The sequence below is a fragment of the Meleagris gallopavo genome, chromosome 2 (genome assembly GCF_000146605.3).
Source record: "Meleagris gallopavo isolate NT-WF06-2002-E0010 breed Aviagen turkey brand Nicholas breeding stock chromosome 2, Turkey_5.1, whole genome shotgun sequence".
Taxonomy (NCBI): Eukaryota; Metazoa; Chordata; class Aves; order Galliformes; family Phasianidae; genus Meleagris; species Meleagris gallopavo.
In genome coordinates, this window is record NC_015012.2 from 42169898 (window position 1) to 42196172 (window position 26275).

Consider the following 26275-nt stretch of genomic DNA (forward strand, 5'->3'; position numbering starts at 1 on the left):
AAAAAGAGAGAGAGAGAATGGGAGAATTAATGTCTCTACTTCAGCTCATTGACATTCCTTATTGTTCTCATTCACTGTCCTTTTTTCACCTTTTCAACACCAAAAATCCCTTAAGAGAGGTAGATAATTTCTTGTGTTGATTTGTTTGTTTTTGTAACTCACACTAGAATATTTGCCGTGTTATTTTTCATTTAACTTTGAGAATGTGGCATTTCTAAGAGTATTTTTTTGCGTATAAATATGACTTGAGCAACTGGACATAACTGTATATGTTATTTGACTTCCATCCTCAGCTCTAAAAAGTGTTTGTTGCATTTCTAGAAGGAATTCAAAGGCTGAGGATGAAACGTGTACCTACACTGTACCCAGGGCTGAGAGAGATACTGCAAGCACAAGGTCCATGAATGCATGCCACAGCATCTGGAATTACACCTGCAGTCCTTTGGCTGCAGCCTAAGAGAAATAAGATGATCGTTTCTATTAGTTACCTCATTGCTGCAGCATCTTTAAGGAGAGACAAGGGAGTACTTAGGGCCTGATCCATAGTCCATTAAAGACAGTGGGAATGTTTGCTGGAAAGCTGCATGGCAAGCATGATTGATTCACATACTCCTGATATATACCCTAAGGTGTATATTCAGTACAGCTTACGTATTCAGTGTGCATACTGTACTTCAATGTGGACAGTTCAGGTAATATCTGTGAGGAGAAGCTACTGTTCAGAAGCACTGCAAATTACACTTACGTGTGGATAATGCAAGGGGGGAAACTTCTTTGTCAGAGCAGCTGATGAAGCACTTTCCTCCCTCCAGTGTCCCCAGGTGGAATATGCTTTTCTCCAGTGAAAGTTCTCTGCGTGAGCAGGTTTCTGAATATCTGTTTTGGGGGATTGCTGGTTTTTATGAGTGTGTAATCTAAAGATGGGTTATGTGTGCGATATTACAGTGTTTCCCTTGCCTGAGAACTGGAGAAAGTAATCAAACTGAAGTCATTTCTTGGATATACTTCGCCCTCTACTAACAAGAATACCCAACAGATAAAGTAGAAGTGAATTTTGATATATTAGGAGGAACTATTTCCACCAACTTTTGTTATTCCCATAAAGTTCTCAATGTCTGATTGTTTCGTTGACCCTGCTCATTAGAAAATTAGGAAAAGAGCCATGTAATTTTCTCTGAAGTGAATCTTATTGCCAGGTCTGCTTTAAAGTTGCCATTGGTAGAAATGTTGGTTGGGAGGATCTCCGTAGGTTTTGTAGGCTGTCTCTCAAAATAGGATTATATACATTAGATAATATCTGCTAAGGCTTTCTTGAGGTTTGCCTAAGTATTACTGTACTGCTGGATATATTATACTTGTGCTTGTTTGGAGTGAAATCCTGGACACTGCATTTTGTCCATTGGTCCTTCCTTTAAAAAACAAAAAACAAAAAACATATGAAGACTTTTCCAAAAGTAACTCCTCCTATTTCATTCTCTTGGCCCATGACCTCAGAGGTGGATGGCAGTAGAGGTTGAACCTTCCCACCAATATTCCGTTACATGTTGGTGCTGTATGACAGATGGCAGCAGAGGGGCGGTCTGACATGGAAGTGCCTATGAAGCAAAGGTGTGTCACTGAATTCCTTCATGTAGAAAAAATGGTACTAAATGACATTCTTAGATGCTTGCAGAGCATTTATGGAAACTAAGCAGTGGGTCTGAGCACAGTGAGGCAGCGGGGTCACTTCCACTAGTGCAGATTTTTGACTGCTGCATGCAGGCTCTTGTTCATCCTTGGAAAAAATGTGGTAGATACTGGTGGTGACTATGTTGAAAACCAGTGTTTTGTAGCTGAGAATTTGCTCTATCAAATAGTGTTGTTGTGCTCTTTAAATGTGTTGTAAGTTCTATGGAAATAAATAGGAGGCATTTACTTCCAGAGGGTCTTATGTAAGTTTATGTGTCCTCTGAAAAATAGGGTTTCAGAGACACCTGAAGTTTAAAAAGAACATTGTGCAAAGGATCAAGATTTCAATTAATAACTCCTAATTAGTCTGAGTGGTCTATTACCTGAACTGATTTGAGCTAATTACTTCTCACTTATTTAGATTAGCAGTTGTGGAGGACAGTACTGTTTGACAAAATTAGTTGTTGGCTGCAGGTGCACAGCTGATTCTTTGGTGACATCTCAACTACATGCCAAAGTCAGGCTATTTTAAAGACCAGATATTTGGAAGTAATTAATTTTAACACATATATTCAGAAGCATTCTGTCTGATTTTTTCTTCAAAGCCTTCTTTTATTATAACTTGATCAGCCTTTCTTTTCCTGTTACCACGTGGTAAATCAGAATTCTTTGGTCTTCAGGGAATTAATCTGGGGTGGAGTTGTGAGGCCTGTGGGGTAAGGTGTTTTAACAAGATTGAAAAGAAGATGGATAGCACAAATTTTAATCATGCTCAAATTCCAGTGGGATTTTTACTGAAACGTTTAGGAATTATGAGCCATTGTACTTTATTAAATTGTTTATTAATGAATTCAGGAAATCGTTTATTTTTTATACGGTTCAGAATCCATTTAAAGAGCCTGTATTCTAAGAATATATGCAAAAACTGAACAACAGATCTCACTAGAAAACACATCATTTTGGTACAAAACAGACTATGAATTACAATGCTAAATGAATAAGAATATTTTGTGAAATTTTTTTTTTTATTTTCTGTTTGTTGTTCAAGAATACTACAGTTTCAAGATGTTGTTTTATCTTAGTGTGTCATGTCTAAACTGAGACTCTTCTCTACACTGTGCAAGTGAAAAAGAGGATCTTGAAAAGTTCTTTGAAGATTCAGAGTAAACTCTTTTAAAGAAAATATGGTATGTTCTCACATATTGACAACTTTTAAAAATAAACTATTAAACCATATTTTAGCTATTTTGAGATTTTTAACTCACTAACTGAGCTTTTAACCGTATGTTAAAAAATACTGCATTTTGACAATACTCATACAGAAATGATCTTGCTTTAGAAGTAGCTCCTCTCCAAGAGAATTCATTGCAGATTTACATAGTTAAAGGATGGTTCTTTACCATGCAAAAGATACCATCAGAAGTATCTTTTGAATCTATGGATTAAAATGAGAACAGAAACATTGGAGTTATTCTTTTGCTCTCTTTATATTTGAAGTTATGTTGACCAGAAGTGCATGCAGAAATTCAGTGTGATTCCTTGACATACATATATTCTTCCTTTGTACATTTTACAGTATCTGGTGACATTTCTTTTATATTTTTTTACACCCTCTGGTGACATTTACAAGTTTCTTTCAAATACGTCAAATAGCTTTCCAGATATATGAAGATTTTTTTCTTTAATCATTTCTCAGTACTTAACTCAAATTGTGTACTCATGTGATCATGCTGTGAGATAGAAATTGTTATCCTGTACTTTTTGCAGATGATTAAACTAAGCTATACAGAAATAAAGAGCTCTTGACTGTAGAGAACTGTCAGGTATGTCTTTTCCCATCACAGAGACTGCCTGATTCGTAGGTCACAAAGCTGCAAGCAGATTGAAATGATGCATGAAACTCATTTCTGCAGTGGAGACAGAAAAATTATGCTGAAAAACTGATGCAACTGCATCTTACTGCCTTCTTTTAGAACCGTTAATTATAAAATTAAAGGCATGCTGAATGCTCCTAAGTGCCACGTTACTGAAACTCTTTATACAGGCATAAGGTAATAATAATGGACGTGCAAATTGTGCAGCGTTGCCTTGGTGTGTGCACTAACACAAAACTGGACTACCTCATCTTTTTCAAAGGTGCTGAGCAAGTACAATTCCTTTTAAGTCTATAAGAATTTCTGGTGCTTTGTGCTCTTGATCATTACTAGCTTCTAATATTTTATTTGAAAGGTGCTTTCTGTAGCAAATTGCATAGAACACACTTTACCTTAGATGTGTAACGGGCTGATATATTCCTGGTGAAGTTTCAAGTATTAAAAAATGAATATGTGGTAAAGAACTTTTGATGTAAAGTGTTTCTAAGGAACAAGTATTTGTAGCATTTTTCCCTTGACTTTTGGTAATATATACAGACAAACAAATCAAATCTGAGGTCAAAAAGCTTGTCATTATGTAGTTTAAGAAATTATTTATAGGGTTATTGCATCTTTTTGTTTCTGTAATTTTTATTCTTTAGCTATGTTTTATAATGGCTTCCCAGAAAGTTGTGTAGTTCTCTACTTGAGTCTTCTGGTTCTCCTTAAGCCTCTCCTTTCAGAACTCCTAAGGAAGGCCCTAAATGTAGATAATAGCAGCTTTTATGGTATGTAGAAAGAGCTACTCATTGCATCAGACTATTTCTTCTCTTTATCTGAAGAAGCAGTAAAAAATATCTCTAGAAATCATCTAAATCCTGTTCCACAGTCCAGCACATCTTCTGATAAAATGCAGAAAGGGAACTGAAAAACAGCCAAGCTCTTTGCAGTGTAATTAGCCAGCTGCCACATTCACAGTGTTCTACTGCTACAATCAAGGAGCCCTGCAGACCCCTCAGTGCTCACCTGCCAATAAACCTATGTGTCCTCTTTTGAAGGGGAAGTCCTGTATTTCTGTAGGAGACGCGTGTGATTATTTTACAGAGCTGTGTTCCCTAATCCTGAAATTAATTCTGAATCATGACAGAGCTCATTATCACAGATTGATGTCTGACATGAAGTTTCTGCTGCTGTTCTGTTCTCTGCCTGAGAGAGGCTGATGAGAGCTTGTGGAGCTGTGGAAAATAACAGTCTCTGCTGAGGGGAGAAGAAAACAGGACAGTAAGTAAAATTTGGAGAGGAGAGTATTGGCTCCCCCAGAACATTGATGCAGAAGAGGCAACTGAACTTAAGAGAGAATGTGAAGGTGATGAAGCCACAGAGACAGAGAATGATGTGGGGACCATGTGAGATACAGACAGCAAAAGCAGTGAGAGCTGGTGGGAGAAACTGCCACAGACTGTGCCACAGACTGTGGCATAAAAGCTGCAGTGTAGAGCAAGGAAAAGAAGAAGAATAGCAGGCAGTGAGGCTGCAATCAGACATCATGGGGAAATGCAAATAATAAACAGAAAAGGAAGGCATTGTAAAAATTATGGCAAGGGAGTGAAAAAATAGTTAAAAAAAAAACACATGTAAGAACAAAGATGAATATGAAGGTACTATAATAACAATCACAGTAGCTTTAGTGTTTAGCATGCATGTAGTGCTTGTGGTAGGATTTCTTATTTAGGAAATACTTGCCTTTTTCTGTCATCTAAATTACATGTAAATTTTGTCCTATATTTCTGCCTTCTGAACAAGAGGCTTTATCATTCCTTCTGCCTTCAGAGTCCATTGGTTTGTATCATGCCAGTCTATTTTTACATTGCTTTTACAGATCCATGAAAAGTTGTTTCAGGTTGCCAGAACCTGCCATGGTTAGAGAGAGTCATACAACAAATCACATGGAACATACATATTTAGACAGAAGTGTATTTAATACAGTTGTAAATTTAAGGCTGATATCATGTGATTCCATGATTTATTTTTTAAAGTGGTTTAGGCAGTTCAAGCCTATCAGTATATCCACAAAAAAAAATCAGAAATAATTTTCAAAACAGTGTAAAGGGTTTATGTAAAGGGGTGGGAGTGGGCTGCAGCGTTGGCGTCTGTCCTCCCTGTCAAATAGACACGGTTCCAGCCAGCCCCAAAAAGGACTCACCAGTGGCAAAAGCAGAATCCATCACCAGCACTGGTGGTGCCCTGTGATAACACATCTACTAAAAGGTAAAAGGTGCTCTCAAGCAGCTGTGAGAATGAAAAAAGATGTGAGAGAAACAGCCCTGCAGGCCCCAAGGTCAGTGCTGCAGAAGGACAGGAGATGCTCCAGGCACAGAGCAGCAGCAACCTGCAGCCCAGAAATACCCGCGGTGAAGCAGGCTGCTCTCTGCAACCCATGAGCACCACGCAGAGCAGATCTCCACATGCAGCCATGGAGGAACCCACAGCGCAGCAGTGGATGAGGCCTGAAGGAGCTGCAGCCCATGGAGAGCCCCAGGCCGAGCTTGGAGAGCTGTGCCTGTGGGAATCTCACAGGGCCTGTTCAATAAAATGGCGTCCCACACTGGAGAGGCATTCAAAGAGGGAGGGATGAGGAGCTAGAATAGTGAATTTGAGCCTGGAAAGAAGGGGTGACTGGGAAGATGATCTCTACAGTTTTGTCTCTGTTTCTCCCTATCCTACTCCATGTTTTGGTTGGCCATTAATTTCATTAATTTCCCACAAGTCGAGTCTTTTTTACCCATGATGGCAATCGGTAAGCAATCTTCCTGTCTTGATCAATTATAAATTTTTATCTTTTTTCCCAAGGAATGTGAAGTTAGATTACAGCAGGTGCAGGCATATTGCTAGGGTAGAAATAGATTATCTGTATTATGATGACTATTGAAAGCCCTTATCTTATTTAGACTAAGCAAATGAAGGTTCCTATGAAGACTTTCATTAATACATTAATTGCATGCATATAAATACACATGCACTAGAACACTGAGTTGAAAAAAGAACTTTTAAAAGATAACTGCAACAGACAACTAGATAGTTCTAAATTAATGAGGAATAACTTTGTTAATGAAAAGAGAATTTCTAAACATCCCATCAATTTAGTTTGGAAAACATTCTCAGCAATATAGGTGCAAGGAACCCAAGTTATCTGAGATAGAATTTAGTAATTCCAAATGGTTAATTGTATAGATGACCTGGATAGATATATTTCAGGAAAAGATTACAATAACAGACCTTGGATAGCTGCTATGTTACAGCAAAAGCATTGCCAGCAAGTTGTGGCAGGTGATCCTTCCCCTCTAGTCAGCACTGATGAGACAAATCTGGAGTGCTGAATCCAGTTTTGGCGTTCCAAGTTTAAGAGAAGTATGGGAGGATACTTTAGTCTCTAGGCATGCAATTTGGCTTGAGTTGTTGAGGATGATTTTTTCCTCTTCTGTAGCAGCAACAAAAAAGCCACAACAAAATGCAAAATATTGTAATAAAATCTCTCACTTTGCCTGTGTGATTAATCATGCTCGTTTGCTGGGGTTTTGCCAGCCTTTGAGCAGCAGTATTGCAGCTTCTAAGTTTTTTCAATTATTTTTCACTGTCCATCTGAAGTTGTCCTTGTGACATAAAAGATGTTTTGTTGTTGTGGTCTGATAGTGGGTAAAGTAGGTATTTTATAGACACTTCTGAATTTGACATCTTTTGTGTGGCCATCTGTAGTTAGAAACTATGTGATTCATTTGGTATATCTGGTCTTACAATTTTATTTCAACAAGATAATTCAGTGGAATGTAGTAAAGAATTCTTGTGATTAGTAAGGGCACAAGACAAATGCATGATCACATACAGACATATTTTTGGAAATATTTTATCTGTGTTATAAGCAAATAACACAAAGTGGTGATATATCTCCTGTGGATTTCAAACTGTCTCTATTAAAATGTGTTTCTTACCCTCAGATCTCAGCAACATTGGTTACCAACATTGCTATTTTAATTAGTTGCTTAGTTTAAGACCTCCGTTGTTTTATTCTTGACATTGCTTACCGCAGCATCTGAGAAGCTACACAAATATTTTCACTAAAAACAGTGTTTAGCTGGAAGTCCGTATGTTGTAGGATACTTCAGCCTTAGTTTAATTACTCTCGCAGCCAAGTGGAAAGTTATTACAATGCAATTCAGATAAAACAAACATAAAACTGAAATTAATTTTGGATTAGCTTCTGCTATGATTCTTAGTTATTATCCCTCAGAAATATAAATACTAAAGGATTAATGAAAGTGTTCTTAACGATTTGTTATAAATAAAAGCAGTAGTATGTAGTAGGAGAGAAAAATGGAAACAGACCATATGGATGCAGAATGAATTTGTTGGGACAGATTTTGATCTTTTGACAAAATATTCCAGCTTATTACAGGGGCACAATTTGTTCATGTTGACATTGCTTTATAATGCATCATTTAGCATTGTTCTAATTCATATCCTTTTTTCTTTGTTAAATATATCAGAAATTCATCTCACAGTTATGCTACAAGCACTTCCCTTTACCTTTAGTGAGCTAGCATTCCTAATAGGTTCAAAAAAAAGTTTGAAAGATCGATGCTTTAAATGTTAGGATCCACAACATGGCTTACAGTCCATATTTCCTGATATTTGAAAGTTAACTTGGTGCTCGAGCAACTTAGTGAAGGCTTTTAAGAATGCATTGCTTATAAAAAGAATAACTCATATTAGCTTTAATATATTGGTTGGTAGAACAAAAGACTGTCAGTGATTTACGATTCATTCTTTTGACAACTATGGTGTTACATGTCTAAAATCAACTACCCTCTTGCAAAAAGAGGAAGAAATATGTGTTTGTTTTTTACACAATACCCTATAGTTCGGATTAAATAGCTCAGTAATATTAAGGATGATGTCTTTATGTTTCTACTCACTGTAAAATCTCCTGGATATATGTCTTGATAAGAAAGGAGAGTTCCATATTCAGTGCTTGCAAAATCTTTCTTTATAGCTGATTACAAGTTGTTAACTAAGAACAGGGTTCTGATCTCACCTGTGCCTCTATATACTGTAATATTGCTGAACTCATTGCATTTAAAACATTAAGAGTAGTCCTTACTATAAGATATAAGTAATAGATCCTTTTTCTTGAAGAGCAGACTGTCAGGAGTGCCCTGGGTGGGCTGTCATTACCTTTTGACCTATACATTTCTTGTGTCAGTGGTGAGCTTGTGTGAAAAGCGGTGGGTATTTAAATGATTCTACATGAGTTTCATAGATGTTGGATGGGGCTCTGGACAGCCTGGTCTAGTATTAAATGTGAAGGCTGGTGGCCCTCCTTGTGGCGAGGAGGTTGGAGATTCATGATCCTTGAGGTGCCTTCCAACCCAGCCTATTCTGTGATTCGGTGATTCTATTCTACTGTTTTGGTTTTACTTCCTAAAAATGTAAAATTATTATTATTATTGGGAATATTTTAAATATTATAAGTGCTCCTGCACAAAAACAGCAGCTTCTTATAAAGAAAAGAAGGCTAGCAACACAAGAGAGGGAAAACTGAGTAGTTGTAATAAAAAACTTATTCTCAAGAGTACACTTCATCTTTTTAATCTAACATGTTTGCTTCTTTCTTTATCTAATTACTTTCTCATTAGAGAAACTAGATAGATGCAATTTTAACAGGTGAATTTTTGAAATGCATTGCAAAAAGCCTAACTGAATAACTGACATTTCAATCCAGTGAAATATGCGTTTATTAAATATTGTTTGCTTACTTTCAAAAACTACAATTCTGTACTACTTTTTTTCATGTTAGAATTGTAGTCAGAAGTTAAACTAGAAGAAGGCTGGGGAAAGAGCCACAAACTATTTTTTTTAACCGTTTAATAGTATATTCACTTTTCAGCAAACGATTGCCCCAGTCATTTGGACTCTATGTACATCTTAAGCATTCAGTTGCCTTACTGCAGCAGGGCCCTTTTCAGGACACACAACTATGAAATGGCTTTATTCCATCTTGCAAGAGAGTTCTACTAGCAAAAATTCTTCATAGATAGAGTGTTTTTCTTCCACTCAGGTACTTTAGAACTTTGGGGAAACATGCACTAGCAATACCTAATATTATTTGCAGTCTTAAAGAATTTTAAGAGGGAAGCTGAAAACTGGCAGATTGCAACTGAATTTCCAGGTAGATAAGTAAGTGGAAAACTAGAATGGCTTTACAATCTACTTACCTGCTCTTTAAACTTATGCATGTTTTGCCTCACAATCCTGCCCATCGTTCTATAAAAGAACCAGCAAAATCCAGAAATATTCCATACGGGATTTTTACTCTATTCATCTCACATTCTCCTCTATTATGATAATGTTTGACATAAATGTTTTTAGATGAGATTTGCTACTGTCTTGCTTCCCTTCAGCACTCAAACAATGTCAAAACTATCTACTGAAGGTCTTGAAATACTTTATTTTGCAATTTATAACCTACAGTTTGCTATCTCAAATCAGATTCTTTTTGGAAATGACTTAATTGCACTTCTAAAAGTATATAGTTTGGATTTATGTTACTCTTGAAGTGAAAAATTAAGATCTATTTATATTACAACTTAAAGCTATCCCAAAATCATTTCATTCACTTACATTAATTTCATTCTCTAACACTGCCTTCCTCTCTTGAAGGGCTTTTTTGTTTGAGAATTGTACACTAGTGATGCACAATACTGTGCTCTATACTGTTAACACTGGTATACTGGAGGGGAAAAAAGAGATTAATTCGTTTATTAATTAATTAGTTTTGTTTTACTCTTTTAAATATTTTCCAAGCCAAAGCACACTCCCATTTGTATGTACTGGGAAACATATTACTATCTGGTTGTCTGCTCCTAAATTGACAGAAAATGGCTGGGTACAGCACCTGATTCCTTTTCATCTGAACAGAGGCATAATCTGTAAACCTAACATCCAGCCATCTTTAAGAGCCAGAACTCAGATCCAGAAGCTCATTGTGAGCTTAAGACTGCTGCTGGCACCAAATAGTGGAATGCCTGAGTACTGAAGCAAGAAGTAGTTGATAATTTGAGAATAGAGTTTTGCAGATGAGTTTCTAGGGTATCAGCATGGAAAGGTTTTGGCTGTAGGCATGTAAGGAGGAGAGAGTTACTGCAGAAAAGAGAATGTAATTTGTGTGATTTTTTTCCTACAAGGCAAACTTAAGCATTGCTTCCCTCCCTTACTTAGCACATGCCCTTTTCTGGCTTTGTATCAAAAGCTGTTAAAGACTGTTGATTCTCAAAAGAGTCTTTGAAGTGGCTATCTTCTGAAGAGCAGGCAAGGATGTTTTTCCATAACCTTTATGAAGCAAATGGGGACGCTGATCATGCATAGAGTGAAAAACATCGATGCAAATTGGCAGAAAGCAATACTTAAATTATAATAAATTGTACTTATTTTATGATAATCTTACCTTGACAAAGTAGTGTAGTACCAATTTTTTTAGGTATTTTGGGAAACAGCTCTTCCAGTTAAATTTGTGATTGAGAGCTGAGGGATGGACATTCTTTACATTACCACTTTAATGTTAAAGTGTATGCAGATACAAAAGGTACAAATAAAATCATCTCTCCTCCTGTTTAGCTTAATAGAAGGAGCTCCAATAAATAACAGTGTAGATCATAATGTTGACTTTACAGAAAAGAAGACATTACATTCTAATGAAAAACCTACCACGAATCATTCATAATTTGCTCAACGGTAATTTACACATGGCTGCACTTTATTGTGTTGAACAAAATGTAATCAGGCTTGATGACCTTTAAGTCCTCTTTTAAGTCAGGTATCTAAAAATGTGATCTGCTCTTAGCAAGGTCTCTGAATTCTCCTTTGTACTGTGCTTTGAAATAAAAAGCACTGCAGAGATACTATTCATATCCAATCTGTGGACTGACAGTACATTTTAACATTTATTCTCAGCTTTGGTCGTAACTGATTTTTATTTAGTTCATATTGAATTGTAATGTATTGTATTAGTGATTAAGGAAATGGTGCAGCTTGGAGCCAAAAATGACAAAAGAATATAAAAGGCATCTTTATGAAAAAAAAAATAATAATATAAAAATAATAGGAAGTATATAAACCATATATGAGCTTTATCTTAGAATATGCTAGCAATGTACTAGCTTCATTTCTGGAAAAGGGATACTTAGTGATAAAATATGATCTGCTGGTGAGAATGGTGTACTCTTTAGAAAGTGTAAAGCATTGTTCTTGTCTGTGCTGTCAAAGAGTGCAGAGGTCCTGGTAGATAATTTTAAACAGCCAAGGATTCATAATAAGCCACTAGAAAGGAGCAGAATTGAACTCACTGCACTTCTTTGAGGAGAAAACAACCTTCATATAGTTAGAATCACTGTCAGCTTTAATAAAAGCAAAAAAAAAGAAAACGTCTCAAAATGTGTTTTTCTCATTCAAAGCTTTCTCTTGGGATGCATTAATTGTCCTGTTTCTCTACTCCCTCATTGACATAAAGTATAATGGGGTGGAAACCAAATTTTCTTTTCCATTCTGAAAGTTTCTTTCCTTGCCATGTTAAAGCATGGTATACCAGACTGGTTCTGTAGCTGGAATGTGGTGCTAAGCCTGTATGACACCTCACAGGAGTTCTCAAGCAGCTTCACTTCTAAATTCTAATCTAAATCTAAAATCTAAATTCTAATGATACTAAATTCATACACCTGCTCAAATAAACAGGTACTGTCACGGCATTCCAAATTATTGGAAGTGCAATAATGCAAATTGCATGTGTACTTGTTTTGTTCATAGGAATTGTTTTTTTAAAAATTTGACCATGGTCCCCAACTTTCTCCCATGAGGATCCATACAGAAAGAAAAAAAAAACTTTGCTCCATACCATTTCTGTTTGTGAAGGCACAGTAGGCTCTGCTTGCTGCTTACTTCAATATGTTTTATGTGCATTACACTAGTAACTAATGCAAGCATATTGGCCATCTTCATAGATAATTATACTAATTTGGCATTTGGGGAGTTCATCAAGTGTTTTAATATACAGTTGCATGCAAGAAGGCCCAAATGTTTCATCTCTTTTTAATTTAGTTCAAACTGTTGTCATGAGTTAAAAGGCTAGAGTTTTGTCAACTTTAATTAAATAAAAAGTGTCATCATTAAATAAAAATATAAACTAGCAAGCAAAGTGAAAAAGGAAGTCACTCATAGATAATAACAATTTCAGGGTTCTTCTTAAGGTACATCTGAGATGGTATGTTAATCCAGTTGTATTAATGTGATAAATCTGATTTCAGATTAGTATTGTCACTGTTTCCAGAAGGGAAAAAAAGCAGGAAAAAAACTGCCTACAGTTTTTCATATTCATCCTTGGGTTAAAAAAATAATACTAATTACTCTTTATTTTTTTAAGCTGAATACTGGTTTACATGTTAAAATTTATGTCTGAGCCACACAAATATACTATTTCTTCAGTTTCAAAACGCATTGTATTTGGAGATTTCCTGCTTGATCCCATTTAATTCTGCCATCATGCTAACAATTGTGAACCTAGACTGACCTCTCTACTTTGCATAGTAGCCCAGGGAATTTGTACTGTCTATAAACAGTAACTGCCATTCAGTCATGCATGTTGGCAATATCCTTGTGTGCCCACTACTCTTTTTATTATAACTCACCTGAAATGCCTTTATTATGATTTAAGTACTTACTCTGTGACTCATTTTCTCAAGGCAATTATTTGTCAGCTTTAATGTAGGAAAAAAGCATTGCTTGGCTTACGACTTAAAAATTGGTGGACTTCAAAAGGGTAAATATGCAAAATAAATAAATTGTGCTTTATTTGTATTTATCCAAACTGTTGGAACTAAAAAGTTGGCAGTTTGTATAAGTATTGAAGTCTAATAAACATGCATTCTTAGCTGAGATAATACACATCATATACCTTGTTCAGCTGTTCAGAGCTTGCTTCAAGTAAAACAAAATGCATAGGATGCTGATGGATGCAGAGAGTTTTCTTTTGATATACATCACATGAATTATAATATACGGGTGATTAAACAAGGGTATGAGTTTTGTTCCTTTTCAGTGCTGCATCACTCTGAAGATTGCCAAAGTATTCTTTGTTTTAGTATATGGTCACAATCTGACAACCAGTAAATTAATTGAGCTATGTTGGCTTCATGTCTTTTATTCAGATTAAAACCAAGTATGAGTCACCTGCCTCATTAACAATGTCATTTACCTTTTGCTGACTACCTCTGCTGGTCTGACTTCATTGGGATTGCATTGGCACAATGACTTTTTCTACTTACAGGTCCCTAAATGAGCCATAAACAAAGTTTTGTCTTCCATGACTACTTTAACTATTAACAGACAGTGCTTCCTCAGCATGTTTCAATTCAGAGTAGTTTTCAGGCAACTACTTTAGCCAATTTGGGTGGGAATAACCTGGGGGTGGTTGAAAGCATAGAGTTGTCCGGATATGTTACCTGAAGAAAACTTGCCTATGAATCATCTCAGCAATAATGTTCTCCAGCATCTAGTTACACAATATAAATACAGCAGTATATTGCCTATGTTCCCTACTCTCTATCAGAAAGATGTTACCTAAATATAGAAATTGGTATTTGAGCTAATTGGAACCTCTGTTCACAACTCTGTATTGCATTAGTCTTTTTACAAGATTAGCCTAGACTATCTGCTGTGCCCAGATACTCCATTCTTACTCCATTCTGCTCAGCCCAGCGGCACCCTTTTTACCACAGCTTGCAAGTCAGCCCAGGTGCTGTTTCAGCACCTAGTGCCAACACAATGTCTGCAGCTGTGCTTTGACTTGGCCCTCAGCTGGGAGCCTCTGAATGCCTTGGAACTGACCAAGTTCCCCCAGCTGCCAGTCATCCTCCTGATTTGGGAATTCAGCTGCACATGTGCAATACAAACCTTTACTGAGGTGCTGTATCTCCTCTGTTTATGTGACATTCTCATGCCTTAGTTACCCCCAGTCTTGAAGGAAATCTCGTGATAGAAGCATTGAAGCAGAACTCTATTAGCTTTGTGCAAGAAAAAGTGTTGAAAGTAGAGATTTGCTGCTTCCAGAGGCTTTTAGAAAATAAACGGTTCATTTCTTCTGCTGGAAAGAAGAGGTCTGTTTTTTTTTTTTATTATTTCTGGTAGGTATTTTTCTTTATCTTACCTGTCTTTCTGAGGTGTACTAGATGGATAGAACTCTAGCAGACTGGAATTACAAAGACCAAGATGCTTAAACATTTTATGTGTAGATATATATGCATATATAATTTACTTGAAACTTTATAAATTTGGTAGAAAGGATTTCTTTTTAGTGCTGAAGATTTTGGGTGCTCCTGTTCATTTGTGCTTTTTCTTCTTCCTTTCATCTTACTTCTTTATGAACTTCTTCTTTCTCTGTGATTTAAAAGGGGGAGGTGGGGAATCCTAAAAATATCTCTTTGTTTGATAGCTGTTATATTTAAAAGTACTTTCCAACACAGTGCTGTATAGTTGTTGGTTTGGGTTTCGGTATGCACAGGAATTTCCCATAATTAGTCTACAGCATTTTGAGGGCATATTTCCTTTTCCGCTTGTCCTCAAGGCTTATTTGGGAATTTATCTTTAGTTCCTTAAAATACTCACGTCCTGAAGAGTAGGATTGAGATGCTCTCTTTCAGCCAACTTTTTGCTTTCATCCAGATGAAACTGTTTAACGTGAAACATGCTGTGGAATTACCTGACTGGGGGGAGTTTAAGTACAGCTGGTGTCAGATATGCATCTCCTCTTCTCCTCAGTATTTCTGTATTTATTTATATCTGTCTGTTTGCATTTTACCATAAGTAACAGCACTCAGGTTGATAAAATACAACTATCCAGTAGCTGATTAGTGCAGTATTTAAAGAGAAAGTTCAGCTAGTAAATATCTGATGTTCTCAGCAGGAATCAGACAACTGAAATCACTGATAGGAGTTAAGGGAAAAAGTGCAGTTAATAATTTGTAGATATTTACACCTTTGCTGGTTTCTTTCACGGTACAAAAGCATTAGTGAAAGTGACAGAAACGAGTTATGAGCCATTTACTTGGGCTATCTGGGGGGATTTAATCTCACTTGGGTCATGAAGTTGAATTCTCTGGGAATTGGTGTTACTGTGATAGGCTGTATCTGAAGGCCTGGAGCGCAGAGATAAGACTTTAAGTCCAGCTGAAATTAGAAGCAATAGAATTAACTGGATTGTAATGCTGTAAACCTTTTGGTTCAGATCCTGAAATGCCTCTGGATAGTAGTTCAAATCTCTTCCAGACTGAAGTTTAGCTTTGGGACCTATATGCAAGACAAACATTAACAATGTCAAGGACTTCTCTGGAGCATGCACAGTAAAAGGAACCTTACCTGATTCAGCATGCTTTTCACTGTTATGCTGTCTTATGTTTCTCTTAATACAGAGTGGAGGATGAATTGCTTGTTTCAAAAGGCTAATTTTCCATTTTGCTGGCACTTCAGTGTGATTATTTCCTTTAAAGGAAGACTAGGAAAGTGTTTGAAAGGTCATTGCTTTTATAACAAATGAGGCAAGACTGAATGTGGCTGTCATATGCATATCAATTAAACATAACAGGCATCGTTATAATGAAAAACATTAAACAGCTATAGATAAGCTGTTAAGGATTTAAGTGTGTTTTTGTTGTTGTTTTGCTTTGGCTTGCATTTCATTCCCTTACTCAGCTTGAGCCCAGTTCATTTTTTAAAGGAAATGTTTTACAAGAGCATATGAGTGACGACCTACTGACACGCGTATATTTTCCATTAAATGAAGGATTTTTCCTGTGATCGTACCATACCATTAGACAAAAGTGACAATGCACGAGTTGATAGATCATTTCTAAATTACATGAAAGCTGGGAAGTTAATTGCAAACCATGATTGTAGAAGACAACAATTTGTTTCTTTGTGCTTAAAATCAAGTGATTTCCTCTAGAGTAATAGGAAATATAATCTTTAAGTTTGCTAAGAAAAATAAAATGTGAGTTTTGCTTTAAGTATGGAACTGGTGTGGTTTTTGTGCTGTTTGTAGTATACACAGTACTGGTTTAGAGATCTTGATTTTTTTTTTTTTTTTATTATTATTATTATGTTTGTATTTTAAAATCTGAGTAGAGAAGAAAGCCTTGTTCTGATTTCAATGGAAAGCACACTTATAAAAGGAGCCAGTAGGACTATTTAGTTTGTCACTTCTGTAAATATTTTTGTTTTAAATCAGTGCTATTTTTAACAATATTTCTAATCTTGTATAAAATTGTAGAGTATGCTGAATCTAAAAGTACAAATGTCTTAACAGTTCATAAGAAATATGAAGGAAACAAATGTACTGTGGTTTTAGAAAGCGGTGGACAAAAAAAGTGTAATTCCCAAAGCTGCCCAGTAGGCAGGTGAGAGCTCTGAACAGAAGCCTGTTTTTGTTTTGTTTTGTTTTGTTTTCTTTATTATGTTTTGTTTTACTTTGCTCTTGTTTTCTGTTGTTGTTTAATTTGATTTTTCAAATCCATGTCCAGATCGACTCCTGTTAGAATCTGGGCTGCAGTAAATTGATTACTACTACCTCGTCGCCTTCTCTTTCTATTTGGTAATAGAATTGTGCTCAGGGCTCACGTGACTCTATCTCAAAGCGATGACACCCAATAGGAATTTGTCTGATGTAATGGGTAGACTTTTGCACTAGATAATTAAATGCATCATTATCGTGCTTAAGTATATATCTATAGTCTTTATACTGGTAGAAACAAAGTTCTAGAGAATGTGACATCTCTCATAAGATGAGAGAGGGTGAAGAAATTTATGAAGATGATTATTTGATTTCCTTCTAATAAATGAAGTATTCAGTGTAGTTGAACCTTGATTTTTCATCAGGCACATTCACTGTATAGTATCTGTTATCCATTTTCAGAAGGAGATACTTCCTTTCCCTGCCTGCTGTGTGCACTCAGTAGAGGCGAAGAGATTGCACATGCTTTCTCTTTGCGGAGAGAAGCCATCACCTCAGATTATAATCATCTTGTTTGCAGAGTTGCAGTTTTGAGCTATTGATTGCTCTGCAGGTGTAATATCTGTTCAGACCAGAAGAGACTGAATTGTAAAATAAAGACCATAAAATAACAGTGAAAAACAACTTATACAGAACAACCTAATACAGAAACTGAAGATTAAAGAAATGTTTAAGAACTGAACTAGTGGAACATAATTATAAGCAGCAGAACAGAACTGAATATATTGGCTGGCACACATGTTTGAGGAACTCTTGCAGTTTGTTTAGTAATATATAATGTACTGCATATCTATGTTCTGATTAAAATTAAAATAGTACTAGTTCTAGATCTGTTTCATTATTATGTCTTAATTTCTTATAGTTAAGTCTGGTAATGGTGAGTGAAAAGTAATTATTAAACTAGTTCATATGCACTAAAATGTGAATTGGTCATAATACTAGTTGTAGTGAATCACCTCAATTTCATTTATTGTGGTTTACACTGAGTCGTAGGCAAGGAAAACAATATCATAATGATAGATACTGACAATCTTGCATTATAAAATGCTAACATAATTTAGTAATTTGTTCCCTTTGTGACAAAAGGAAAAGGTACTAGAAGAGATTACAGTAAGAGAAACTATCTTCAGAATAAAATGTAATAAAGTCTGTGGAAATGCAAATGAGTTTGCAATGCAACGCAGAAATACTGAAGAGTAAATTTGTTTCTGAGGGCTTGCTCATTTAAAAAAAAAAACAAATAATTAGAATACTTAGAATATAAGCTGAATGCAAGTCCCAACCAACATAGACAGAATGTAGCTGTCATTTCTTCAAAAGTAAAACGTTTTTCACTTATATTGTTAAGAATTCAGTGAAAATCTGAAGTTTAACCTGAAGTTAAATTATATTTTATGTAGTTTGTAGGTTATCTATCCTGAATTATGTATTTTCAGAATATCTTGGTAGCAGTTACATATTATTTTCCTTCATTTATTATTATTATTATTATGTAATATTTACCTTCACATAATATTGACTGGAATGACTGGAACATTACTCATTTTATATTTAAGAATCTCATACTAAGATGTGCAAGAAAACCAGAAATTAAATCTGGAAAAGCACCGATGAGCCTGAAACATGATGCCTACTCACTTGTCTTTTAAAACTCCCAGGTGTCTCTCTCCTCACAATACTGGAATGCGGGAGTCTGATAGTTATCACTGAGTCCTATTCAAGCAGGTCAGCTCCTAGAAATATATGAAGAATTTATAGTGGATACAAAGAAATTAGACATTTCTTTACTTAATGTTTTTCACAGAGACGTTCACAAAGATCTCTTACGTGCAAACAAGATTGAATTCTTGCAAAATTCAAGGGTAGAGGCCCCCTTTACTTTCATATTGAGGCCTCCTCAAGTTCTTCTTTTATCAGAGCAAAAGTTGGCTTCAAGAGCTTCTTTAGCTTGAGTTTATTCACCTCTTGTGATTTAGGTGAACACACAGGGACTGACTGACCTGAACGCCTCCAGGGATGGGACAAATGCCTCAAGGCCAGTCTTGATGTGTTCTTGGGCAGTTTGAACTAGTGGGTAGCAACCCTGCCCACAGCATGGAAGTTGTAACAAGCTGATCTTTGTGGGCCCTTCCAACCTAAGCCATTCTGTGATTTTTCCATCTGTTCTGGTTAAGCTGTGCCAGTGTGTGGAATATAATTCAAGAAGAATTCCAGGATGGAAGAGAAGGAAAAAAAGACCACAGTCTTTAAAGCGTTGCTTTAGGAGTAGCACTTATCTGTTAATCTGATAATAGGTTACAGGAACACCTCAGCATTAGCTGGTGGAGTTATTCAGTGGCTATTTTGCATCAAGTTGAAACCTCCCTATATATGCAATACCATGATATCAATGACAGTGTCCTGAACTTCACTGGTGTGTTGGATTTCTAGAGGTCATGAGTCTTAATTTGGTGGAGTTAGCAAAAGACTTTAATTAACGCTTGTTGGCTTCAAGGAGTTGAGCATAGCAGATCAGATACAGATAAAATGAAGGTAATCTGAAATAGATTCTTAGATTTTGAATTTTCTGCTGTGAGAGGAGATCTTGTACAAGATTTCTTGTAAAAGAATCATACAACAGTTATACAGCAGTTTTATTGTAAAGAGGTGAATATTTGCCTCTTTCTAATTCCTGCTTTTTTTTTGTTGTTTACATGTTGGTCCTTTTCCCTGTTTTTTCTTTATTTCTTCTTAGACTGTCATACTTGTTGCTCACATGGTGTATGCTAAGACATCTGCCTGCCAGCTGAGGTTTATGTCTTAAAAGTGGAATCTGCAATGAAGTTTTTACTTTAATTCTTCAACACAAGTTAAGTGCACAAGCAAAGTGCTTAAATAAGCATATTATTTTCTGTGTGTTAGGATCATGCTTTTTTATCATTATTATTGAACAGTAACATTTTTGCAGTGTAACCATAAATGAATCCTGAATGAAACTGAGTAATTCACCAGATACCGGGTTTTCTGTGTTTCTGAACAATGAAAGATATATTTGCTTATAAATAGCTTAGTGGGTAAGTGAAGTTTACAACTTTATCATCAAGAAAAAAACATAGCAAAGGGGCAATGCCAGGCTTTAACATAATCTGTATTTTGATTTTTTTTTATTTTTTTTAAATGTTGATAACCTATCATCTTTATCAACACACTTATTGATAACAAGTGTTGATAACCTATCATCCAAAGTGTGTGCAAGGAGTTAGAAATACTGTTGTTGAAATTGGTAAGGTTGTGTCTTTCAGAGTTTCTGATGATGTGTAGAATCAAAAATAGGCTGTATAGCAATCTATTTTCTAGAGGTACTGTAGTGTGTAATCTTGATTTTACAGTTTCATATAACTATAGCAACTGAAAAATTTGTTTGAGCACCTTAAGGAAGTTGTCTCTTGCTTGTGGCCTCTCTGTGTTAGACTTGTGTTGATTAATTGAGAAATTTATTCTTAGAATTCATTAGCATTTTTCTGTCTTTTTCTTTTCATGAAATTTTCTGGCATTCTTAGTGCATTGGCACTCCCACATGGAATGAGTACTTTAAAAGTGAACGGATGAGCTAAGGACCCCGCTGGATGTTGTCTATAGTGAAAATGCTCTAGCTTAGCTCTTTGCTAAGAGGCTTTAAATTCCTTCTTGAGGAAAAATATTTGAACTAAAATGATATGATGTGCAATTATCAAATTTGAATCAAATTAATATTGCAGTGTATTAATTAATCTTGTTTTTTTTATTGATCTCTATGATTTTATTCCTTTTGTTTAACTATAGATCAAGTTAATTTGTGTTGCAAACTTCTAACTAGTAGCAGTAGGAAAATTATAATTGTATCTCTTGGTTTTTGTATGGACTTACTTAAGACTTATTACTGGGTATTTTTTTTTTCCTTGTATTTTTTTGTACTAGTTTATGTATTTCCTATGTGGGCAGAGGTTATGGATCTTTGGATTGCAGTGCTGTCCAGATAATCCTAACTAAAACATATGAAGTTATTTAAATATTTCTGTAGAGTGATAGATAAATTTGTGAGATGAAATTGTGTCATTTGATACAGAAGTCAAAAATGAAAAACTCTGACTAAAAAAATACATCTTCTGTCTACCCTGTTCTGAAATACTCTTTTATTGTGGTTTACAGAATCACCAATGCTTTTTCATACTGACTTTCAAAATTCATACTGAATCTCAAATATCTTCTAGAGTCGCTAATGCATGAGTGTCCAGCCTTTTGGACTGAATGAAGAGGAACTGCTGGCTGCATATTTATGTAGGTTGCACCAAAAGTGATATCTATTATTTCCATGGAAACTGCAAGTGAGACAAAGAGTACAGTGACAGCGTTTAATAGAGCAGGTTCTCAGCTACAAAGGTCTATATTTTTAGCACTGTCACCACCATCAGCTATGTTTTATTGCCAGTGATGAAATATAGTCTGCATGCCAGACTCGTAAACATTTGCACCAATGCAGGTAATTCGCTGTCACCACTGCTGAAACACACTGCCCACTGCCTCACTGTGCTCACATCCACTGCTTGATCTCCATGTACATTCAGCAAGCATTGATCAGTGTCAGCAGGTGCCATTTTCTATGCATGGAGGAATTCATTGACACCCCTTTGCTTCGTAGGCGCTTCTCTGTCAGATGCCATTTTGTCAGACTGCCCTCTGCTGCTGTGTTGCACTGTAACAATATTAGTGGGAAGCTTCAGGTTCTACTGCCATACCACCAACATCTGCTTCTGACATTGTGGATCAAATAGCAGGCATTACTTTCAGAGCAGCCCTCTTAAAATATGTATAGTTAATATATAAATAATTATGTATTTTAATCTTTAGAGTTTCTAATTAAAAAAAAGGCAGAAAACCATGAAACCAGTGGGATATTTGTCCCTGTTTTTGTGAAATTAAAGTGTCTTTTTCAGTGGCAGAGGTTGCAGTTCTTTAGTGAGCTCTCAGGATGTTTGTCAAATTTTTGATGAAATTTTACTTCTGAACTTCATCCTTGAAAGCAGTTCACAAATGTACATACTGCCAAAAAGCAGTGACATGAGTAAGGTGTGACTGTGAAGTGATGACTATTTCTCTCTGCTAAGAGAAGGCTTATAAAGGTCTGGTGAAGACATATGATCAGATTTTTCAGTGAATATATTAATGGGTTTCAACCCTAACCACCCAGTTTTGAAGAGGCAGAAAGACTTGAGACTACGAGATCCCACATATGCCTCACCACCAATGGCTGACACTCTCTCAGAGCTCTGTGGCTCCTTGGGGCTATTTGAAGCCAGCTGAAGTGCTTCAGCTGGCAACTTGTGGGCAGGTTGCTGAGGTAGCATGGGCTGAGATGGCACTGCCCACCTTTGACCTCAATTAGGCTTCCAGGTTATAAGCAGTGTCAGTGAAGGTGGAAGCAACTTTTTAGAAGTCCACTTCTAAGTGGCTGAAAGGAACTGGGGCTGTTTAGTGGGGAAAAGGAGGCTAAGGGGAGACATTATTACTCTCTTCTAATATCTGAAAGCTTACAGCGAGAACAGGGTTAGTGTCTCGCTCCAATTTATAGGAGGGAGAGGAGGTTCTTTGATATGTATATACCCAGCATGAGATTAAGAAACAACAGCTCAAATGTTGGTCTGACCCCAGTTTATTACAAATCCTAATCAGGGAGATAGGGAAGGGGAGGACAGACGCTATTACCAATTAGAGTGATGGGGAAGAGAAGGCGGATAATAGAAAAGATAGGAAAGAAGCAAGAATTGCATGAAGTGGGGATAGTCACCACCAGGATCCAGCAGTGGTCCCGTTGAACGCTGTTCCGATGGTCCGCAGGAGGAGAGCAGCAGCAGTGTGGCTTGTCTTAGGCAGCAAGAGTAGGCAAGCGACAGAGTAGGTTCAGGAAAAAGTCGCAGAGTAAGTCTGGGAGGAAGCAGCAGGAATCAGGTAGCAGGCCCAGGAGAGTTTGTCAGCATGCAGACATCAGCTCGTGAGGCTTCTGATGGCAGACACCTCTTCTTCTTCATGAGGAATCTGTTGTCAGAAACCTTTCGGGGGAGAGCAGCAGCAGCATGGCTGGCCTTAGGCAGCAGGCAGGTAGAGCACAGAGCAAGTCCAGGGGGGAGAGAGGCAGGATGTGAGGCTTCTCATGTCTGAAACCTTAACTTCATGATTGCAGCTCCCCTTTTTATCTTTCTTCTTCTGCTAGCATGGCATTCCTGGGTGCTTGGGTAAGAGTCATGTGCACTACCCTCTGAGATGGCCATCTTCTTTGAGATAAGCCCACACAAAAGACTACTTCCCAGCCATTAATCTGTGGCTTATCTCTCTCTCACTGCCCCTGGCCTTGTCCATCTATGTCCCTCAGACAAAGGATTTCACAACCCTTGCCCAGGACTTGTCCATCTCAACCCTTGGCCAGGACATGCTTGGACTTGTTCATCAGCAAGCTTTGAGGCAGTGGAATGAATGAATAATCTCTTATAGTTGGTGTCTTCTCACTGCTGACAGGTGACAGGACGAGGGAAATGGCCTCAAGTTGCACCAGGGTAAGTTTAGGTTGGATATCAAGAAAAACTTTTTTAAGGAAGGATGATTAAGTATTGGAATAGGCTCCCCAGGGAGGTGGTTGAGCCACCATCCTTGGATGTGTTTAAAAACTGTTTGGATATGGTGCTCAGGGACCATAGCGGAGGGTTGTTAGACTTAGGATAGTATGATTAGATTGTGGTTAGATTTGATGATCTTCAGGGTCTTTTCCAACCTGAGCTATTTTATGATTCTGCCCACAGACCGCACAGAGTAAACAAAAGGTCGTTGAGGTCAGCCACTCAGAACTGACTCAGCTCTGTACCAACTTGCTCAGGAGACCAGCTCACCTATTGGCAGTCTGCAAGAAAATAAACCTACCATGGTCTCCAATAGATGACGACCTTGATAAAAAGATTGCCAACCCAGACAGAGGGCTTGTCCGGAGATTGTCTGTTCAGGCCTCTGGCTGCAGTGGGTACCTGGGCTTGTTGATGCCAGGGGAGGGCAGCAGGGAGACTGTCTGTTCTCATGTGGAAGGTCTGCTCATCATGGTGGCTGAGCTCGAGGAGGAGGAGAGGCTAAGGAGCAACAGGGCATGTGAGCAGGAGATTGACTGGTGGAATAACTCCATGGTGTGCCAGAGGGACAGCCTTGATTGCAGTAACCATGAGGTGGTGGAATTCAGGATCTCATATGGCTGGAACAGGATGCAAAGCAGAGTCACATCCCTGGACTTTGGTAGCGCCAACTTTGGCCTTTTCAAGCAATTGCTAGAGGAAATCCCATGGGACAGGGTACTTGAAAGAAAAGGGGCCAAGATAGTTGGTTAGCATTCAAGAACTGCTTTTTCCAAGCTCAAGACCAGATCATCCCGGGAGGTAGGAAGTTGAGAAAGGGAGCCAAGAGACCTACATGATTAAACAGAGAACTGCTGAGTAAGCTTATGTGGAAGAGGAAAGTCTACAGATTAAGGAAGGAGGAGCCAGCCACCTGGGAGGAATATAAAGCTATCGTCAGAGGATGTAGGGAAACAAGTAGGAAAGCTAAGGCATCCTTAGAATTAAACCTTGCACGAGGGGTCAAGGGCAACAGAGGGGGCTTCTTCAAATACACAGCAGATAAAATGAACAATAGAGGCAATGCAGGCCCACTAATGAGTGAGGTGCGTGCCCTGATGACAGAAGATACAGAGAAAATAATTACTGAATACCTTCTTTGTGTCAGAGAGTCTGCCTTCTGCAGCCAGGCCTGGGCAGTGCCTGATGTCAAACGCCTTTCAGTCCCAGCCGGGAGAGTTTGATGGGTGACATCCATGTACTGAAGGCAGCTGCCATTTTTGAGGCAGATGAGGTATGAACAAAGTTTTAATTCATATTTAGTTCATTTACACCTTTGTAAGTATGACTTTTAGGGGGAAAGGAAGGGAACATGAATAGCATTTTAGATAGGCTCCAGAAATAGTCTTTGCACTTTCTCATTTCAGCCAAAACCATTCTCCAGTTCTCCAATTAACATTTTTAATATAAAGAGTTGTAGCATGAACAACAGGTGGATTGCCTCTCCAGCTCAGACAAGGTCAGCTCAGTATGGTCCAGAAGAAGCATCTTTGAAGCTTTGACTTCTCATAACGGTAAGCTCCTTTGGCTTGTACTGATTTAGCCTCTAAGAACACTATTGAGAAGTCAGTATGGCAGTGACAGCAACCAAAGTCTGAGGGTCTGATATCTGTGAAATTTTATTTAGCTCCTGCATATATGAGCCTCAGGAGAGTCTGCTGGTGTTGTATCATTACAAAAATTTTATTTAAATTTTATTTTATTTAATTGTTAAAATGTCAACCGCAATAATAGCTATCTAAAGATGTTATATATCTACAAGAATTTTCCTCTGCTCTGTTTTCTTCTTTCAATCTTGATCGAGCATGTAATGCCATCTAGACAAAGGAAGAATCATATATTTTGGCTTTGTAGACTAGGAGTCAGTAGTTTGTCGTACTTAAATAGTGTTATTTTGATTTGTTTAGGAGAATCTGTATCCATTTCTTCTTTCATAAACTTGTATCTCCTTTTCTTCCTAGATTCTCTATATGCCTGTCAGATAACAACCATACTTAATCTTTTAGTTCAATTTCTCAGGTGCAGTTGCACTTGATTTTGTATTATTTTCTCCCCATTTTGGTGGGAAGGGGTTCTTTTGGACATTTCTTTTGTAGTTTTAACAATCAGTTTTATGCCCATATTACGCAGAAACTGGCAACAGCGTGCCTACTTTAAAATACTTCTGATATAGAAATGATTCTGGAGACCTTTATCTCAATGTCTTTCTATGAAGCCTTGTTATTTAGTTGAAATCAGGGAGATTACGCTTACAGTTCATGTCCTAGAACAAACTATGGAACAATAAAAAACAGAACTTAAAAAAAAAAAAAAATTCTTAATGGGCTTTTTTTCAAGCAATGATACCTACAATTAGAAAGGGAAATTAATGATCTATAAAATAATGATATAAATTATTTCACTGCAGTTACCTGCATTTTCACATAGGTATTTTATTCTCTGATCTTTGATTTGAAATGACTAGCATACAGGGAGTCTTCCTA